Source organism: Lissotriton helveticus, chromosome 2_1, assembly GCF_964261635.1.
Source record: "Lissotriton helveticus chromosome 2_1, aLisHel1.1, whole genome shotgun sequence".
NCBI classification, from domain to species: Eukaryota; Metazoa; Chordata; class Amphibia; order Caudata; family Salamandridae; genus Lissotriton; species Lissotriton helveticus.
The window spans coordinates 2,067,756,627-2,067,776,575 of record NC_136059.1 but is presented as its reverse complement, the minus strand read 5'-3'; the positions used below and the strand labels follow the sequence as shown (position 1 = coordinate 2,067,776,575).

At 43.1% G+C, this 19,949-nt stretch overlaps 1 protein-coding gene and 1 long non-coding RNA gene across 2 annotated transcripts in view; both read left to right on the top strand.

Annotated features, from left to right (window-relative positions):
• Positions 1-19,949, top strand: part of SPOCK3 (SPARC (osteonectin), cwcv and kazal like domains proteoglycan 3) — a 1,126,347-nt gene that overhangs the window by 629,778 nt on the left and 476,620 nt on the right. The gene's annotated exons all lie outside the window — the stretch shown is intronic.
• On the top strand, positions 15,089-15,554 carry LOC144819044 (uncharacterized). Its single transcript, XR_013607207.1, has 3 exons — positions 15,089-15,173; positions 15,276-15,343; positions 15,428-15,554. It is a non-coding gene; the product is annotated as an uncharacterized LOC144819044 (long non-coding RNA).

Genomic DNA, 19,949 nt, shown 5'->3' with positions numbered 1-19,949 from the left:
AATTATCTTTGCCATCAAGGAACCATCAGCACAAACAGTACATAGCCACGTTGATCAATTTCAAACCTTCAAACTAGTAGCCATGGTGGCCATATTTATATGGAAGACAATCATTGCAATTCCATGCAAGACAGAGGTGTTACACACTTCTAAGCAGACAATAGAGGGGATTGTGTCTATTTCGTGAGAACAAGGCAGTTTGTAAACTATGGCTTGATGCAGATACATTTCACCAAATTATTCTACTTCTTGAAGTCAGCAATATTGGTTTACTGCTGCAAGGGGCTACTTTGGATGTGCCAATTAGATTTAAACCTAACAAAGGGGAAAGTCGTTCACTTAATCATGAATCAAGGGTGCCATAAAGTGAAATAGGTGAAAGGTGGAATACAACAGATTATATATCATGTCTCCCATTTCAATGGATACTAACCATGAGCTATTAATAAAGTCATAAAGTAAACTACATTGATTCTATGTAGGTTACAGAGGTTCTTTTTAAATTTTAATGTCAAGCCCAATACAGTCTGTGGAAAGGTATACCACAACCTGTCCTATGTTAGTGGAATGTGGGTTCATGCTAACATGAAGAACACTAAAGCAATTCTAGTGATGTCTGAGGTATTAAGGAGATCCCAAACACACTCCCACTAGTGCACTTCAATTTGAATAAGCATTGAACATCTATACACAAGATGTGGGGCCAGTTCTTTATTACTGAAAGACGTTCATGGATATAGCTAGGAACGAAAACTTCGTAAATATACCAAAGAGAATGCATATTTCAACCTATGAGATGTAATACACAACGGGGCTTATTTACAAGCCCCTTTCACAGCCGCTGCATCACTTTTAACCCCTCCCATGCTCATGACGAGCTGAGCTCGTCGTGAGCCACAGTTCCCGTGTGCTCATGAGGAGCTAAGCTCGTCATGACCGTTAGAACGCTCACACGCGGGGCTAGTTCCCCTGCTGTGCGAACGTTCTAAAGAAACGGGTGTGGTCATGACGAGCTCAGCTCGTCATGAGCACACGACCACCGTGGCTCATGACGAGCTCAGCTCATCATGAGCACAAGGGCGCTGTGCGCGCCCACCCTCCCCCCAGCACAATGGGAGAATTAGCCCCGCAGGCAAGGGGTTAATATGGGATTAAGGGGCAGATTTACAAGTTCCTTGCGCCACATTTGCGTCCCTTTTCCCATGTTAAAAGTGATGCAAAAGTGGCCCAAGTGGCTTGTAAATAGGCCCCAAGGTTTGTTCATGCACCCAACATACTGGATAAATGGAACTCACTGAATGTTACCTGATCTAAAGAAGGTCAATGTGTGTGCAGTGATTAGGAATATTTGAAACACAATCTACAAGGTAAGTTCGCTAGAGGTCATGTTTTGTTGTATAGTTACATGTTCACTCCAATGATTCTGGTTTGAGCTTCAGTCTCATCAGATTTGTACGCTTATATTGTGTTTGTGCTATATTCCAGATATGGCAAAAGAAAGAAATAATTGTAGTGTCATTATAAAACCAAGTCCCAACTAAGGGTAAAGATAACTGCAAAATGTTTAGATGTCCTCTCATTAAAATCAAATCCTGATTCACAGAAAGATAATTTGTATTTTTCCAACTACAGAAAACACTTACTATTGAGGAAATTTGCTAGTATGGATACATTTTCTACACTAGTAACGAGTGGATTAGAGGTGGTGATAAGAGTATTCTTAAATGAAGGACAGGTTTGCTCATTGTGAAGTTAGTGACCACACAGAGGGGTCACTGCTTTCAGCATATTCACTCATATTGCCACATGTTTCTCACACCCAATGTATGCATGTGCAATAAGATCCTAATTGAGTGAGCCCCTGTAATAAGAGGGGCGATACTGGGACAAGAGTTAACAATGCCTGCAAGTATCTCCCACTCACATGCCACGTATGATATGATGCTAGGACCAGAATTAGGGGGAAGTGTGATCTCAATTTACCAGGTCCAATTCTGAATATTTTCTCTGATTACAGGTGAATTTACATGCGGATTAGTGTTTACCAGGTGCGTTCTCGCACATAATAAATACAGAATACAGTTGGTCAGTATGCCCCGGCAATCCGGTCCGCCCAGCTAGTACTGAGGGCCAAAGTGTCAGAAAAGGCTGGCGTTACTGTGTAAATATGGGTGCAGAAAAGACCCAAACACCTATATATTTCATGATATTACAAAAATATTTGGCAAGTTAAACTAGCACATGATCCTCACAGTTGCTTTCAAAACATTTTAGAATATTACCTGTTTCCAGTCATTCATTTTTACCTTTTTCTGTTATGGTATTATTCAAATACTGGCTGTGATTTTATCTTTTTGAAAACTTATTTCAGTAAATTCTTCTTTTTGAATTCACGTATAAAATGTTTCCTGAATTTTTATTTCCTTGTGTTTGGATCTCATGCATTAATATCAAATATTTTGTCCCTAAGAAAGTAAGCTGGTTGGTTACTTTAAGGAGCCCTTTTCAGACCCAAGGAATACTATCAGACACTGAGCTTGGATGAAGGTGATGTTCCCACCCTCGTATAGTCCTCAGGCTTTTACCATAATAAAAGACATCCCAGCAGTCTATCTTTCCTCCCAAAGCTAAACTGAAACAGAAGATCTGACACATTTTATATTAAATTACGCACCATACAGTTATTGCTGGTATATATGTCTTAACAATCAGGATCACGCAGGTAGCAGCATCTTTAGGAGAGAAGGCTATAAATGCTACCTGTGCTATTGCTGAATGTGAAATCGCCGCCTGGCAAACAGGAAGGCGATAATAGGTTCTGCAGCATTCAGTTACCTGTCGTAAAGATATTTATTCTCTGAGAACCAAAATAATTAAACATTCTCTTCACACAGCAATTGAGGGATAGTACAGTACATGCTTATGCTATGGTTATAGAAAGCTACTACATGCATTACGTAAGAGATTGAACATTCTTTCAGGCTCTAATGCAGATACCAAAGAAAACCAATTGCCCCGCATTGTATATATTTTTTTGTATAATGTTAACCTTTTTCATAATGTGTTTTTGTCATTTTTATGCTTCTGTGAGTATTGCACAGTTATAACCATTAAAGCTTAAAGAAAAATTAAGTAGTGATTTTTTTTTCTATTTCCACTTTTAGAATAGCTGTACCTTTAATAAAGAAATGCATACGTGTCAAAATATCATAGTCTAGGGCATAATTTGTATAATAATGAGTGCTGGTGTCCAAAGCGCTGCTCAGAAGCCAGCAGTCAGCGCTCTCAAATGTCAGCGCGCCCAATACCAAAGCTGAATCCACTTTACGCCTCTGAAAAAAAACACTGCCAAAGATTCACTGCCCCTAAAACTCACCCTAGCTGGCTAGCTTGCGAAATGTTTGATGAGGAGAAATAAGTGCCGGTCTCCAACATTGAGTGCCAGTGGTCCACACCGGCAGCCAACACCTCAATTTAAGCACTGCCACAGTCCCAGTAAGCAGACAATGGCTATACATTTCGACAATAATAAGTGTGTTTGATCTTATGCACAGCACACTATATGTTATGCCTAATTAGATATTGCGTGGAGAATGGTTTCTAGCATTGCATTATGCAAAATCTCTTAATTGGAGGATGGTTGTCATTAATAAACGTATTCCATTACAGGCATTCGGCCATCCGCTTTCAATGTTAATGGGACACCTGATTGTTGAGCTACAGACTGCAGCTACTGTGTTTTCCCTGTTCATTGCTCATAGGCACTTTTTTTGCTTTTGAAATCCTTGCCTACACGCTTATCGCTCCCTTGGTCCACAGAATTGTGGTGTGAATGAGTTGAGATGCACCTGCAGGACCACACGATTATCTGTGTAAGCGGGGCTCATAGTTTTCCTCAGTAAGTGGGATACACTTCTAAAATAACCCCTGCTCACCCACTTGGTAGCATGGCATGAGCAGACAGACTTTTCTCAGAGGCAGTATGTAAACCATTTGTGTAGACCTACAGTAATACAGTGAAAACACTACAAAGTGGCACAACACCAGTTTAGAAAAAAAGTAATCTTTATCTAAACCAAACAAGACCAAAACATCCACAATTCAATACTCAAAATTTGACTTTTCAAAGGTAGAAACAGTTCTGTCCATACTATAGATGCACCACTTTCAACACAAAGTACCTTGGATGAGTCACAAGCATAAACAAAAACAGCCGCAGGGAAGGTGATGCGTTGGTTCCTTACCCTCAGAGAAGGTGATGCGTTGGTTCCTTACTTCAGGGGAGGTGATGCGTCAGTTCTTTACTGCCACGCAGGGGGGTCATGTATCAGTTCTTTACTGAAGGGAAGGTAATGCGTTGCTTTCTTACTGTGCAGGGAGGTGATGCGTTGGTTTCTTACTGCTGCCCCCGCGTTCTTGTAGACATGGCACCCAGGTGTGATGCGTGACGATCGTGGATGCATCAGTTCTCGATTCTGCGGCAACAGCGCTGCGTTTTTCACTCCAGCTGTGGTTCCACAATGTATTGGTTCTTGCAGCCGCACAGCATGGCCTGCATCGAAATTGGTGTGGTGATCTCGGACTTCAGAGATCGGTGCATGGAATTCGTCGTGCAGCAATTTCTCCTGCTGCGGGCAGGTGCTGCATTAGTTTTTTTTGCGATGCATCGGGAACCGGTGTGGACGTTTCACGAATCTCGTAGTTGCATCACTTTTCCAGCTTCCAACAGCAGGAACAACCTCCAGAGGCCCAGCTCAGCAACAGGCACCTCTTTTTGCAGGTTAGAACTCCCAGCAAGGAATTTCAGGTGAGCTGGTGCTGAAGTCTTTGTGTCCCTGAGACTTAAAAACAGGAGGAAAGCTATACTTCAAGCCTTTGGAGATCTTCTTCAAGTAGAAGACACAGCACACAGCAAAGTCTTTATCCTCCCCTTGGTAGAAACAGCCACTGCAGGCCAACCCCAGACAGCACACAGCAAAGGGGCAGTACTTCTTCAGTTTTCAAAGCTCTTCTCCTTGGCAAAGGTTCCTCTTGAGTCCAGAAGTATTCTAAAGCCCTGGGGTCTGGGCCCCAATACTTATATTCCATTTTTATTTGTTCTCAGAGAGGCTCTGTGCTCAGTGAAAACCGATTCTGTTCTCTCTGGTTCAAGTTCCCAGTAGGATGTGGAGACAGCATTGTGTAAGGCAGACCAGGCCGATTCAGGTGAAAGGAAATCTCCCCGCTCTACTCTAAATGCAGCCCAGATCTATTCAGCCCAGCCCTGACTTATCCAGGAAAGACATGACACACCTCAAGCCCTCTAGTGGCTGTCTACAGCGAATGCACATCCTCGGTCCCTGTCACTCCAAAGCCAGACAGCCAATTCCCAAACCAGCAAAGACACACAGGATGGCTTAGCAAAAAAATACCCACTTTCTAAAAGTGGCATTTTCAAACACAGAATGTAAAAATCATCCTTACTAAAGTTGCATCTTTATTTTCTAATTTCAGGCATACTAAATTTTACCTTCCTATCTTCTCCCAATGGAAAGTTATATTTATAAGATGATATAAATAAACGTCTATTCTATCCCATAGGACAGATTGCCTTTCAGTAGTGAAAAACGAAATTCACTGTAGTTCACTATCACGAAATGTTACACACATCAGGACTTGTGCTACATTTCACATACACTGCACCCTGCCCACAGGGGTTACCTTGGACCTACCTTTGGGTTGACTCACATGTAAGAAAAGGGAAGGTGAGGGCCTGGCAAATGGGTGCACTGGTCAGGTCAACATGCAGTACAAAACTGTGCTGAGAGACTGCAGTGGCAGGTCTGAGAACCATTTGCAAGGCTGCTTGTGTGGGTGACACAATCAGTGCTGCAGGCCCACTAGCAGCATTTGACTTACAGGCCCTGGGTATACACAGTGCACTGTACTAGGGACCTAGAAAGAAGTCAAATAAGCCAATCATGGAAATACTAATCCATAATCACAATTTACAAAGGGAGCACTTGCACTTTGGTACTGATAAGCAGTGGCAAAGTTCCCAAAGCATCTAGACCAGCAAAAACGAAGTCCAGCACACAGCAAAGACACAGGAGGCAGAGGCAAAAATACAGGGGAAACCCACACCAAGGATGGCAGGTCTAACAGCAGAGTTCTACAGGAAGTCTATTCCAGACTTGAATGGCCTAGAAGGGAGAAGGAGATGCCTTCTGTTTTTGCCAATCTGGCCCAATTCAATTTTGGACCCTATTCAATTTCAGAGTTTAAAAAAAATTATAGCACCTAAAAGCAGAAAGGGCCACTTGTGTTTATCTGCATGATAAATAATGGGATCCAGCTGAAAGAGTTACCTTCTCACTGCCCGTCAGGAAGAGTTCATTTTGCGGTGAAGGAGGCCACGAAGAGCTATCATAGCATTGCGGATGGTTGATGTTGTAGCACGAACAGCAGGCGGGGTGGTGTAGGCAAACAGTCAGTTTAGCGCCATGGACGATCATTGCTGGAGCTTTGCATTGGCGGTGACTGTGGGTTGTCATTGCTTTAGCACAAACTGCATATCTTGCATTGCTGGTCATCGCCGGTAGTGGCTATAATGTGAAAAGCAGGTATAAACCATAGTCTTCATTCTCAGACTGTAAGGCAGTCCTCAAGCATCAGAGAAGTAATCCAGCAGCATGAAAGTCCTTCTTCTTTAAAGACCACATGCCCAGGAGTGTTCTGAAAGTGGTTGGTGAGGTTGAATATTTATACCTATTGTCAGCCTTTGATAGGGTGTGGACTTCCCTATACTACCCCACATCTGTTTCTGTAAAGTTCTTCCCTTTCCCTGTCAAGGCTCCAAAACGTCTTGGGTGACAAAAGGCTAGTGTCAGGTTACTTCGTGAGTGCTGGAGGCAAGCCCTTTGAAGTACAGGCAGGACAAGACACAGTTCGACCCTCAGCCATCTAGGCACGATTGCCTGTCCTGCCCACATCTAGTCCCCTTTGTGTCACTGTCCGGGAGGGATACACAAACCACAACTGCAGAGCCATTCACAGTCATGTGACCCAAGACACTGATAGAAGGTAGAAAGGATAAGGAGAAGCAAGAAAATGTCAACTTTCAGAACTGTTACTTAAAATCTGACTTTACCATTAATGGGAGTTTTAATTTGTAATGCATTTGAGTGTAAAAAGCATATCTCAATCTGATCTCAATCCAAATGTACCACTTATTAAATATAAGATGGTAATCCTATGTTAGTCATTGGGAAAACTCAGCCTTACAACTGTGAAAAATGACTTAGGAGTTGTTCACTGCCAGGATATGTAAAAGGCAAGTGCACATGTCCTATTTTTTAAATTCAATGCACCATGCCCTATGAATATTTAGGGCATATCTTAGGGGTGACGTATATGTATTTGTTATAAATGGGATTCCTTGTTGCCTGACGTATGCACTCAGGCCAGGCAGGAACCACACTGTTGTCAGGGTAAGCTAAGTACACACTAGAAGATAACCAATTCTCACACTCTGGTAACTTGGCACAGAGCAGTCATGCTTATCTAAAGAAAATCAATCTGTAAAGTAGTTATGCAACACACATGACAAAAATGACATCAGTAGAATTGAATATATGATTTTTTTTAGATTAAATGCAAAACCAGCGCTTGGTGGTCACTAGCGGTCAAAAGTTTCTAGAGGTCGTGAGAGACCAGTGCAAATCCAAATTTCAGGGTGACTGCGATGGAGGGCAGACCAGCTAAAGGACCCATGCTGGGTCACTGACAAAGTACCTTGGATGGAGCAAAGCATTGATGTTGAGGGCACGATGCATCAATCGTTTCCTCGCAGTTAGGTTGTTTCGTCATCGTCGGGCTTTGCTAAAGTGAAGGCAATGATTTGTCATTGCGCTGCGCAGAGTGTCGTCTTTGGGCCACTCAGGCGCTCCTTTTGAAGGGCTATGCATATGTTCTGATCAGAGCAATGGTGATTGTTAGAAATGGGATCTCTGGTTGGCTAAGGCTTGTACCAAAGCCAGGCAGAGACGACCACTATAGTCAGGGCAAGGGAGTTACACGCCAAAGATAACCCCTGCTCACCCCCTTGGAAGCTTGGCATGAGCAGTTAGGCTTATCCCGGAGGCCATGCGTAAAGCATTTGTGAACGCACACAGCAACAACATGCCAGGCACACTACAAAAGGAACTCCACACAAGGTTATATCAAAAATAGCCTTTGTATTATCATAAAACACATTAGAATAGTAAACACATAATATACATCATGCCACCTGGCACTAGGTCATATTTACCAGGGATTATATAATCCTGACAGGGCCCACTAGACCACTGTCAGAACCATCACAAAGCGAACTTAGTAAAAGTAATACATCTCATAACTGTACAACCAGAGACCACTGGTAATCACTGTACTTAGCATCAGCCCATAACTTCTGTGACTTCCGGTTTTCTCTCCGGCGATGCTTCTCCTCAGGTAGCGGCCGCGGTGGTGACTTTCTTCACTTGGCGAAGTGCGGGGTGGGCTCCTGCTGCTTCAAAGGTGACTGATGCGGGGTGGCACCCGCCTTTTAATGAAAGAAATAAGCGGGTGGGGACCCGCCGCTTAGGCCTAACGCGGCCACAATTAACAAGAACGTGGGGTGGGTAATCGCTCCAACAGCGCCACCGGGGGAATCCCTCATACTGGGATTCATTTGAAAAAGGGGGCGGCAGCACAGCGCTGCGCTGCCCGCGCACCTGGCAGACAAGAGCCAGGGGCTTTGCAAAAGGTAAAAGTCAAGCGCTCCCAAGGCACTAGGGGTAGGCACAAAGTCCTGTAGCAAAGGTCCTGGAGGTCTTTTTAGGTAAAGTCCATGAGAGGTTCAGGGGCCACTACCAGGACATGCAAAACATAAAAGTAAATATCCTATCTCTTACTTACATGGCACAAGATTACTTAGGGCCTACCTTAGGGGTGACTTACATGTAATAAAAGGGGAGCTTAAGGCCTGGAAAATGGTTTTAAATGCCACGTCGAAGTGGCAGTAAACTACACACACAGGCATTGCAGTGTAAGGCCTCAGACAGGTTTGCAATTCTGCTTCAGTGGGTGGCACAATCAGTGCTGCATGCCACTAGGAGCATTTGATGTACAGGCCCTGGGTATAGGACATACCACGTTACAAGAGACTTACAAGTACAACAAATATGCCAATGAGGTATTTACTAATATCATGTTTATGGGAGAAGCATATACACTTTAGCACTGGTTAGCAGTGATAAAGGGCGCAGAGTCCTAAGGCCAACAAAAAAAGTCGTGAGTTACAACGGGGTAGACCCTAAGAACTCTCTGACCTGGGTCAGTTAATCAGGTACATGTAGAAGTGGTCGGAGTCTAATATTTTTAGAGTAACAAATATCTCAGAAAATCACAATTCTTTAGGAGGTAACTTAACTTGTATTTAAACCATAAATGTCACTCAAAATAGAACAGGTTCATATATTCAGTGCATATTTTTATTTTTGGCACATCTTGAAAGAATTAAGTATAAGTATACATTGGTCAAATTCAAAGCATTGGAATTGAAAAAATTGCAATTACTTCATTGGCAATATAATTCAATTAAAGAAAGCACATTTGAATAAAGTAAATACATTCAAGTATTTCAACGCGCTCACGGTGCACAGAAAGGAAAGTATTTAGAGGGGATGGGTGTGTGGGGGTAGAAGTGGGGACCGGGTAAAGGTAGTGTGACTATGTTGTAATCACAGTGAAAGTCAAAATGCAGCCTTTACAGTCTTTTTATAGATCAATGGGTTCCAAAAGACTCTTAAGCACAGGATCTGTAGCCATCCATTGTTTAGTCCTATGCTTAGAAAGGTACAGAGTATAGGTTGTCGACGTTTCGACCCCTGAAGGAAAGGGTTGTTCAAAACCTCAGGCTGGGGTCTTCATCAGGACATGTAGTAAAGCAGGAGCGCCTATAAGCAATGTGATAGTAATGAATGTATCTGTCACTACCGTAAACAATGAGTGCACTGGATCTGAAGTGAAAAGTTACATACTTTGTGCGGGGCCCGGTTTGGGCCTCGAGCTTGGGACCTTCCAGGGTTCCTATGTTGTATGTTAGGGCCTGTGAATTATGTAAAAGAATCATAATTACAAAGGGCTGTCCAACATGTGGACAGGGCACCAGTGTAACACACAAACAAATTAAAATCAAGGGAGCACTTACTGGGAAGTTAGCAATTGCCGATTAGGTATAGTTCGAGTCTTTGGCCAGCTGGGTGGGCCGGTCCATGGAGAAATCCGTTATTTTCTAAAAATGAAAATGTTAAACACGGATTAGTCTAAGTATAGGAGATAGAAGTAATTAACCGCCAGTGACACACTGTAGGTGATGGGCAAGTACGTGGCAGTTTGCATGCATTAGATAAGGTGGACCTGACAAGCTGGTTCGGAAAATCACAGCTTGTGTAGCATTAGCTTGAGATAGTGTGCGGGGCATTTATGCCTGTAGGCCGTTATAAAAAATGCCCAGGCACGCCCTTGGTGCTGGGCATGAAAGCGGCAGCAATCAAGCATCCCATGTAGTTAAACATTAACACCCGATATATAACGCGCAACTGATATTAGGCGTCACTATAGGTAAAATCAGATAAATACCGGAGGAAATGTTCAGGTTGTGCCTAGAAATCATTTCAAAAGGGCGGAGTGACCTGAGACTGAATCACTCGTAGCTTATCAGAATATCAAGAATGTCAAAATGTAAAAACACTGTTTGGGTCGGACGAGTGTGATACTGTCCAGACGCCAGAGACCGGGGAAATTGCGGGGAAGAGCGTCAATGTCTCACCTAATCAGTAGTAGGACATGCCTGTCTCATCCGACTCCTCCGGCTGTCAGCGGCAATCTGAGCCGCCTCGAGGAGCCGGCGCTAAATGCTGCTCAGGGGCTCGCCAGTGCGCAGCCAATCACAGCGGAGTGCTCCCAGGGAGCAGGGAAAAAGGATCGCTTGTTTCTCCTAGGGGCACAACGCAAGGGGGATGAGAATAGGACACCAAGCGTTTGGTTGTTTCTAGTAGACTAGGTTGTAGGATGTAGGAAATGGGCTCCTAGTCATTCAAAATGAAATGGCGATCTGTGTTGGAAGTGCTCGTGTTCAAAACCAAATGGAAATGATTCCCAAACATAGTACACTTAATCATTTAAAGTGTAGGCGCTATACACGGTATGCATTTCTCGGTGGACAACCAGGTTATGGTAATAAACTGAACCCCAACATCAATGCATTATTAACACAACAGTCTAAGTGTACGTCCATGCGCCTGGCCCAGCTGTTAAATTATTGAAAATCTGCAAAACTGATGCAGCACGTTATTAAGCACAAACATCAAAGTTAACCAGTAGTGTAAGAAAAATGTAAAATGTAAAAAATTTATTCAACCGCAAGGCAGCTGTAGCATGTTAAAGAACACTAACATCAAATCATAATTGGCAAGCAATGTAAGAATATTTATACACCATACTTTCTGGATCAAGCCTAACACTATGGTTCTTAAAGTTGAGCAGGGCTATGGTAGACTAACGTTGTAAGTGGCCCCATTGTCTCGCTGTTTCAGAGGGGACTGGAGGGGCCCCCAGTTCATCAAGACCCGGGACACGATCTGGTAGTATGCCTTAAAGTGTGTGAAAAGAACCTCATACATCAATCTGGATCTAAGAGTGCCATCTGAGAGAATGTTGTTTCCAGTTCATTTAAGCCATGCTGGACAGAGTTGAAAGATTGCATCCATTTACACTCCCGTACATTCAGGATGGAATTGAGATTCCCACCCCGTGGGCCCAGTGTAACTTTTTCAATAACCACTCACTTGAGGGACTCTGGTGTATGTGTGTGTTCTTGAAAATGTTCTACCAGGGGGGCTCCCAGTGTTTTACATCTTATCCTGCTGCAGTGCTGTAGCACCCGGTTCTTGATTTTCTGTTTGGTCTGGCCTATATAGATCATTCCGCAGGGGCAAAAAATTGCATAAATGACTCCATGGGTGTTACAATTCGTGAAGGACTTCAAAGTTACAGTCAAATTATTGTGTGTTACAGTTTTTGTTTCCAGACATAGTGAGCAGGCTTTGCAGTTGCCGCATTTATGGTTACCAAGGGTGATTGGTAAGTTCCACATTGATTGAATGGTGGGAGCTGCTGGGCTGTCCAACAGAGAACATACTACAAAGTCTCTAATACTCTTTGCTTTTTTGAAAGCATGCATGGGTAGATGATGTATTTCAAGGGCCTCTGCCACGATGTTCCAGTGCTTGTTCACAATCTTGCGTATTGCATTGCTTTTGCTGCAGTAAGTAGTCACAGAGATCATCCTGTCCTCCAAAGGTTGACGATCCCTGGGTACCAGCAAGGAGTCTCTGTTGCTGAACCATGCCCTCTTCCGTGCTCGTTTGACCAGTCTTTTCGGGTATCCTCTTTCTACAAGTCGGAGGATGAGTTCGTCTGATTCGCGAAAGTAATCATCCTTCAGTGTGCAGTTCCTCCGTATCCTGAGGAACTGTCCGAATGGTAGATTATCACGTAGGGCCCGTGTGTGGTGGCTGGAGTACTGCAGCAGCGTATTTCTCTCAGTAGGTTTTCTATAGAGAGTGGTATATAGCAGCCCTTCCCTTTCTTTGATGGTGATATCTAAAAAATCGATTGTTTCGTTACTGCAGGTGCTGGTAAACTGAATGTCACATGATTGAGTATTGAGCCAGTGTGTAAAAGCCTCCAATTCTTGCTTGTCTCCTGCCCATATGATCAGTATGTCGTCTATGTAACGATGATATTGTAAGATCTTGTCATGGTATGGATTGATTGGAGAGAGAATCCTATGTTGCTCATACTCATTCATATAGAGGATGGCCAGATCTGGGGCAAAGGCCGCCCCCATGGCTACGCCTTTCATCTGCATGAAAAAGTTGTCTTGAAATATGAAAAAGTTCTTCGTCATCGCAATCTCCAGAAGGTCAATGATAAATTCCGTAGGGACTTCTGCTGGTTGTGGTCTTGATTCCAAGGCTCTTCGTATTGTTACCAGAGCTGGTTCTTGAGGGATGCTCGTGTACAATGACACGATGTCCATAGTTACCAATAGTTGTTTGTCCTTGTCAAATGGGCATTGGTCTATCAGGTTAATCACCTGCATAGTGTCCCTCAAGTAGGTAGAGGTAGCTTCAGCCAGTGGCTTCAAGAAAACATCAATGTATTTGCAAAGGGGTAACCATAAATGCGGCAACTGCGGCAACTGCAAAGCCTGCTCACTATGTCTGGAAACAAAAACTGTAACACACAATAATTTGACTGTAACTTTGAAGTCCTTCACGAATTGTAACACCCATGGAGTCATTTATGCAATTTTTTGCCCCTGCGGAATGATCTATATAGGCCAGACCAAACAGAAAATCAAGAACCGGGTGCTACAGCACTGCAGCAGGATAAGATGTAAAACACCGGGAGCCCCCCTGGTAGAACATTTTCAAGAACACACACATACACCAGAGTCCCTCAAGTGGGTGGTTATTGAAAAAGTTACACTGGGCCCACGGGGTGGGAATCTCAATTCCATCCTGAATGTACGGGAGTGTAAATGGATGCAATCTTTCAACTCTGTCCAGCATGGCTTAAATGAACTGGAAACAACATTCTCTCAGATGGCACTCTTAGATCCAGATTGATGTATGAGGTTCTTTTCACACACTTTAAGGCATACTACCAGATCGTGTCCCGGGTCTTGATGAACTGGGGGCCCCTCAAGTCCCCTCTGAAACAGCGAGACAATGGGGCCACTTACAACGTTAGTCTACCATAGCCCTGCTCAACTTTAAGAACCATAGTGTTAGGCTTGATCCAGAAAGTACGATGTATAAATATTCTTACATTGCTTGCCAATTATGATTTGATGTTAGTGTTCTTTAACATGCTACAGCTGCCTTGCGGTTGAATACATTTTTTACATTTTACATTTTTCTTACACTACTGGTTAACTTTGATGTTTGTGCTTAATAACGTGCTGCATCAGTTTTGCAGATTTTCAATAATTTAACAGCTGGGCCAGGCGCATGGACGTACACTTAGACTGTTGTGTTAATAATGCATTGATGTTGGGGTTCAGTTTATTACCATAACCTGGTTGTCCACCGAGAAATGCATACCGTGTACAGCGCCTACACTTTAAATGATTAAGTGTACTATGTTTGGGAATCATTTCCATTTGGTTTTGAACACGAGCACTTCCAACACAGATCGCCATTTCATTTTGAATGACTAGGAGCCCATTTCCTACATCCTACAACCTAGTCTACTAGAAACAACCAAACGCTTGGTGTCCTATTCTCATCCCCCTTGCGTTGTGCCCCTAGGAGAAACAAGCGATCCTATTTCCCTGTTCCCTGGGAGCACTCCGCTGTGATTGGCTGCGCACTGGCGAGCCCCTGAGCAGCATTTAGCGCCGGCTCCTCGAGGCGGCTCAGATTGCCGCTGACAGCCGGAGGAGTCGGATGAGACAGGCATGTCCTACTACTGATTAGGTGAGACATTGACGCTCTTCCCCGCAATTTCCCCGGTCTCTGGCGTCTGGACAGTATCACACTCGTCCGACCCAAACAGTGTTTTTACATTTTGACATTCTTGATATTCTGATAAGCTACGAGTGATTCAGTATTAGGTCACTCCGCCCTTTTGAAATGATTTCTACGCACAACCTGAACATTTCCTCCGGTACTTATCTGAGTTTACCTATAGTGACGCCTAATACCAGTTGCGCGTTATATATCGGGTGTTAACGTTTAACTACATGGGATGCTTGATTGCTGCCGCTTTCATGCCCAGCACCCAGGGCGTGCCTGGGCATTTTTTATAACGGCCTACAGGCATAAATGCCCCGCACACTATCTCAAGCTAATGCTACACAAGCTGTGATTTTCCGAACCAGCTTGTCAGGTCCACCTTATCTAATGCATGCAAACTGCCACGTACTTGACCATCACCTACAGTGTGTCACTGGCGGTTAATTACTTCTATCTCCTATACTTAGACTAATCCGTGTTTAACATTTTCATTTTTAGAAAATAACGGATTTCTCCATGGACCGGCCCACCCAGCTGGCCAAAGACTCGAACTATACCTAATCGGCAATTGCTAACTTCCCAGTAAGTGCTCCCTTGATTTTAATTTGTTTGTGTGTTACACTGGTGCCCTGTCCACATGTTGGACAGCCCATTGTAATTATGATTCTTTTACATAATTCACAGGCCCTAACATACAACATAGGAACCCTGGAAGGTCCCAAGCTCGAGGCCCAAACCGGGCCCCGCACAAAGTATGTAACTTTTCACTTCAGATCCAGTGCACTAATTGTTTACGGTAGTGACAGATACATTCATTACTATCACATTGCTTATAGGCGCTCCTGCTTTACTACGTGTCCTGATGAAGACCCCAGCCTGAGGTTTTGAACAACCCTTTCCTTCAGGGGTCGAAACGTCGACAACCTATACTCTGTACCTTTCTAAGCATAGGACTAAACAATGGATGGCTACATATCCTGTGCTTAAGAGTCTTTTGGAACCCATTGATCTATATACAGACTGTAAAGGCTGCATTTTGACTTTCACTGTGATTACAACATAGTCACACTACCTTTACCCGGTCGCCACTTCTACCCCCACACACCCATCCCCTCTAAATACTTTCCTTTCTGTGCACCGTGAGCGTGTTGAAATACTTGAATGTATTTACTTTATTCAAATGTGCTTTCTTTAATTGAATTATATTGCCAATGAAGTAATTGCAATTTTTTCAATTCCAATGCTTTGAATTTGACCAATGTATACTTATACTTAATTCTTTCAAGATGTGCCAAAAATAAAAATATGCACTGAATATATGAACCTGTTCTATTTTGAGTGACATTTATGGTTTAAATACAAGTTAAGTTACCTCCTAAAGAATTGTGATTTTCTGAGATATTTGTTACTCTAAAAATATTAGACTCCGACCACTTCTACATGTACCTAACAAAAAAAGTCAGCAAACATTGGAGGTAAAAGGCAAACATTCTGGGGAAATACTACCTAAGGATGACAGGTCTAACAGTATTAAAATCGGAGGTTTAGGGCTTACAAAAAGTCAATTTTGACAGGTCTAAATGGTCATTTAAAAATGCACAACAGGGTACATTGGCAGGCCCAGCACATGTTAAAAAGGCTACTTCACTGGAATACACTATGCGTTCTTAAGTTCCACTGGTAGCATTTCATTTACACGTATCCTTAGCCAGTTTTTTACGGCTTGCCCTTCACCAGTCCTGGCCTTCCTGAATAGCTGTTTTACGTCCGGACATGTCCCGGCCTCCCTTAAGACCGCCATAATTTTCCCAATATTAAAAAAACCCGGAGTGGACCCCTCCTCCCCTGCAAATTACCACCCCATATCCCTCCTCCCTTATTTGGGTAAAATAGCAGAGTCCCATGTCACCCAGGTGCTTAGCTCCTTTATTGAAAGCAGCAGCTATCTTGCACCCTGCCAGGCGGGCTTTCGCCCCCGGCACTCTACTGAGAAGGTGGTTATCTCAGTCATGGACCAACTTAGGGAGGGCCTAGACACCAACACCCCCCAAGCCTTGGTCCTTCTGGACCTTTCCGCCGCCTTTGACACGGTAGATCATTCCATCCTTCTGTCCCGTGTCAAGGCGGCGGGCATAGGGGGCCAGGCCCTCACCTGGATAGGCTCTTTCCTGAAGGGACGAACTCAGGCGGTTCATTTGGCCGAATTCTCAGCTTCACCCAGCAAGGTGAACTGTGGCGTTCCCCAGGGCTCCTCCCTTTCCCCTCTTTTGTTTAATCTTTACATTTTCCCCCTTATTTTTGCACTCCAACAAATGGAGGTCACAGTCTATAATTACGCTGATGACCTCCAGCTTATATTTAATTTTTCCTCTGCTTTACCCGCTGCCTCTAACTTCCAGTCGGTCCTTCTGTTTATCCGAGGTTGGATGAACGCTAACCATCTTAAGCTCAACCCGGATAAGACAGAACTGATCTTGACTGGGGGGAGCGGCAATCCTTGGTCACCATCCTTTTGGCCTGTCTCTTTCGGCCCCTCTCCCACTCCCTCTCACTCTGTTAAAACCCTGGGCATTATGCTCAATAACCAGCTGACACTTCACACCCACATTAGTTCTGTTGTTTCCTCTTCCTTTTTTACTTTACGTATCATTAGGAAAGTATCTCGCTTTTTTTCTCCCTCTGCACTAAAAATGATTGTTATGGCCATGATCCTATCCAAAATCGATTATGGCAACATCATTTATAACGGAGCTCCGGCCTATGCACTCCAACGCCTTCAGCTGGTGCAGAACCAGGCAGCTCGCCTGGTACATGGCCTCCCAAAAATCTACCACTCCTCCCCTCTTCTTATTGCCCTTCACTGGCTCCCAATTAAGCAAAGAGCCCTCTTTAAACTTGGCTGCCTTACCTTTCAGGCTCGGGCTGGCACGGCCCCTACTTTCATTAATGCGGCTATAACCAACTACATTCCCGCAAGAGAGTTGCGCTCTTCCTCTGAATCTCTGCTAGTCACTCCTCGGTTTAAGAAGAGCCGTTCCGGCGGCCAGAAATTCTCGGTGCAGGCCCCCACCTTTTGGAACTCTCTTCCCTCTTCCCTAAGATCCCTGTCATCCTACACTGAATTCCGAAAAAACCTTAAGACTCTGCTGTTCCAGCAAGCGTTCAGCTCATAAATCTCCTCCTTCCCTCAGATCGAAATCCTATAGCGCCATGAAACTGCTAGTGAACGTGCGCTTTATAAACAACTCAAAATTCAAAATTCAAATTTACAGACCCTGGGTACATGCAGTACCAGTTACTAGTGGCATGCAAGTAAATTAAAGCAGTTAATCTACTGTATGCTAATTGTTCCATGACTGAAGGCGAGAGCACAAGCACTTTCGCACTGGTTGGCATTCGTAAAGTGTACAGAGTCCCAATGCTATAAACATTGAATTCGGCAAAACATGAGGAGTGAAGGCAGTGATTTTTGATGGAATATATACCAACGAAGTCAAATCTAACATTTTATTGCATCGGTACCCTTAATATGAGTGACACAATGAGAAACAGATCCCACCTTGCACACTGCAAACCATTATCCCCTTTAGTACAAATGTTAGGACATATTCAAATATGCAATTTCCAAGTTGTCAGAATACCATTTCAGCAGACTCCGACAGCAGGTTTTCATAGAGTCTGAGAAGGTAGAGGTCTGGGACAATTAGAAAAAACATTTTTTTACACCCTCTGACTATGTAACCCAATGTCAGAGATAATGTTTTGATGGATTGTTATCTGCCCATTTCTCTTTAAATGAGAGTTTCTCTATGCTGCTCTTACATTTAGTAGCTGATTTGAGGACCATCCTAATTAGGAAAGCATGGCCTTTCAAACCATGATCTACACAAAATATACACATTGAGACCTTGCTTTCTTCGCAACTGTGCCATGGAACTCATGTCTTTCACTTTCTGTTTGCAACTACTTTAGCAAGGCCTTATCATCTAATAATTTCAGAGAAGGACGGATCTGAACTTTTCTGGGACCTCGGATTTACTGAACAACTGCAGTAGATTTAAACTCCATGCCCTAGATTGCTCAAAATGGCCTATTGAAATGTAATAATGATGATCTGATTGTAAGACTCCATTGTCATAATTCCCTATGCAAAGCTAGAATACCCCATTTGACAGTAGAATATCATACAAAAGAAATATAAATATATGCATAAAAGTAAACACCCGTTTGTTTTCTAACATAAAATTGATACAGTTGTGCCATCTTCAGGAAGGAAAACTATTTAACGTTTGAAGACAGTAGGCAGAGGAATCCGTCACCCCACTCTCACTTCTGTACGACAGTTTTCAGCAAGATTAAAAAGCCCTATTCAAACATTCCTTTCTAAAAAAATAATTTTATAGAGAAGAAGTAATTGAATGCTTCCTATGGAAAGATAAGTAAAAAGAACAAATCCATTCACACTTGAGAGCAGTTAAATAACAGAACAAAGGTTTCCCAGAAAAAGAAGATAAATCTGTTAAATGCTCATCAACTAAAAGCCATTTGCTATTGTATGGTCAAAATAAAATAAATCTAAATAAACATAAACTCACCTCTTTCAAAGAGTTAAGTGTTTATTATGCAATCCCAATTAATACTTATGGGAGTTCACAAAGTCCCTACATTCTTCCAGGTGTCCTAATGGGACTTTCTAGCAATGTCTCAATTACCCTTGGCGACAAGGTCAGCTTATTGCTGGATATTCTCTGGAGGAACACTGTATCTTGAGACTCACAAGAAGATGTGTTATTGTGTCCAGTGAAATGGAAGTTGGCTACAGCTGTTCAGATGAGTTTTCATCAACTTAGATAATTCATTCAAGCTTGATGGCTATGGAGAAAGCTCAAGATGACAGAAGACCCTGTTGGAGGCGATGTTTCTTTTCAACGAATAGCCACTACTGTCAAATCAGTTCAGAACATGCTCATATAATTCAAATTGACTTGATCAAAACACTGAATGACGAACTTGGGAAAATGCAATTTCTTGCAGTGGATTAATTTTATTGCCAGCATGATTCTTTGACTTGATCGTAAATGGATCAGTTTGTCTGAGATAGCTCAGTAGGTCTTACATTTTTCTTTGACACTTATACAAAATTAATTTATTTCTGCACTATATTTAACCTAGCACCTAAGCATTTGGTGCCAATATCAGTCTATTGGTGCATGGTGACCAAAGTGTCTAGATGCAATAGTTGTGGGTTTTTGGGAGTGTCTTAGTTGGCTTCCCTAATAGGACATACTTATGTGGTGCAGGAAGATGGTTCTTCTTCTAATAATTTCCGTGCTCAAGCTGAGGTAACTATATTACCTA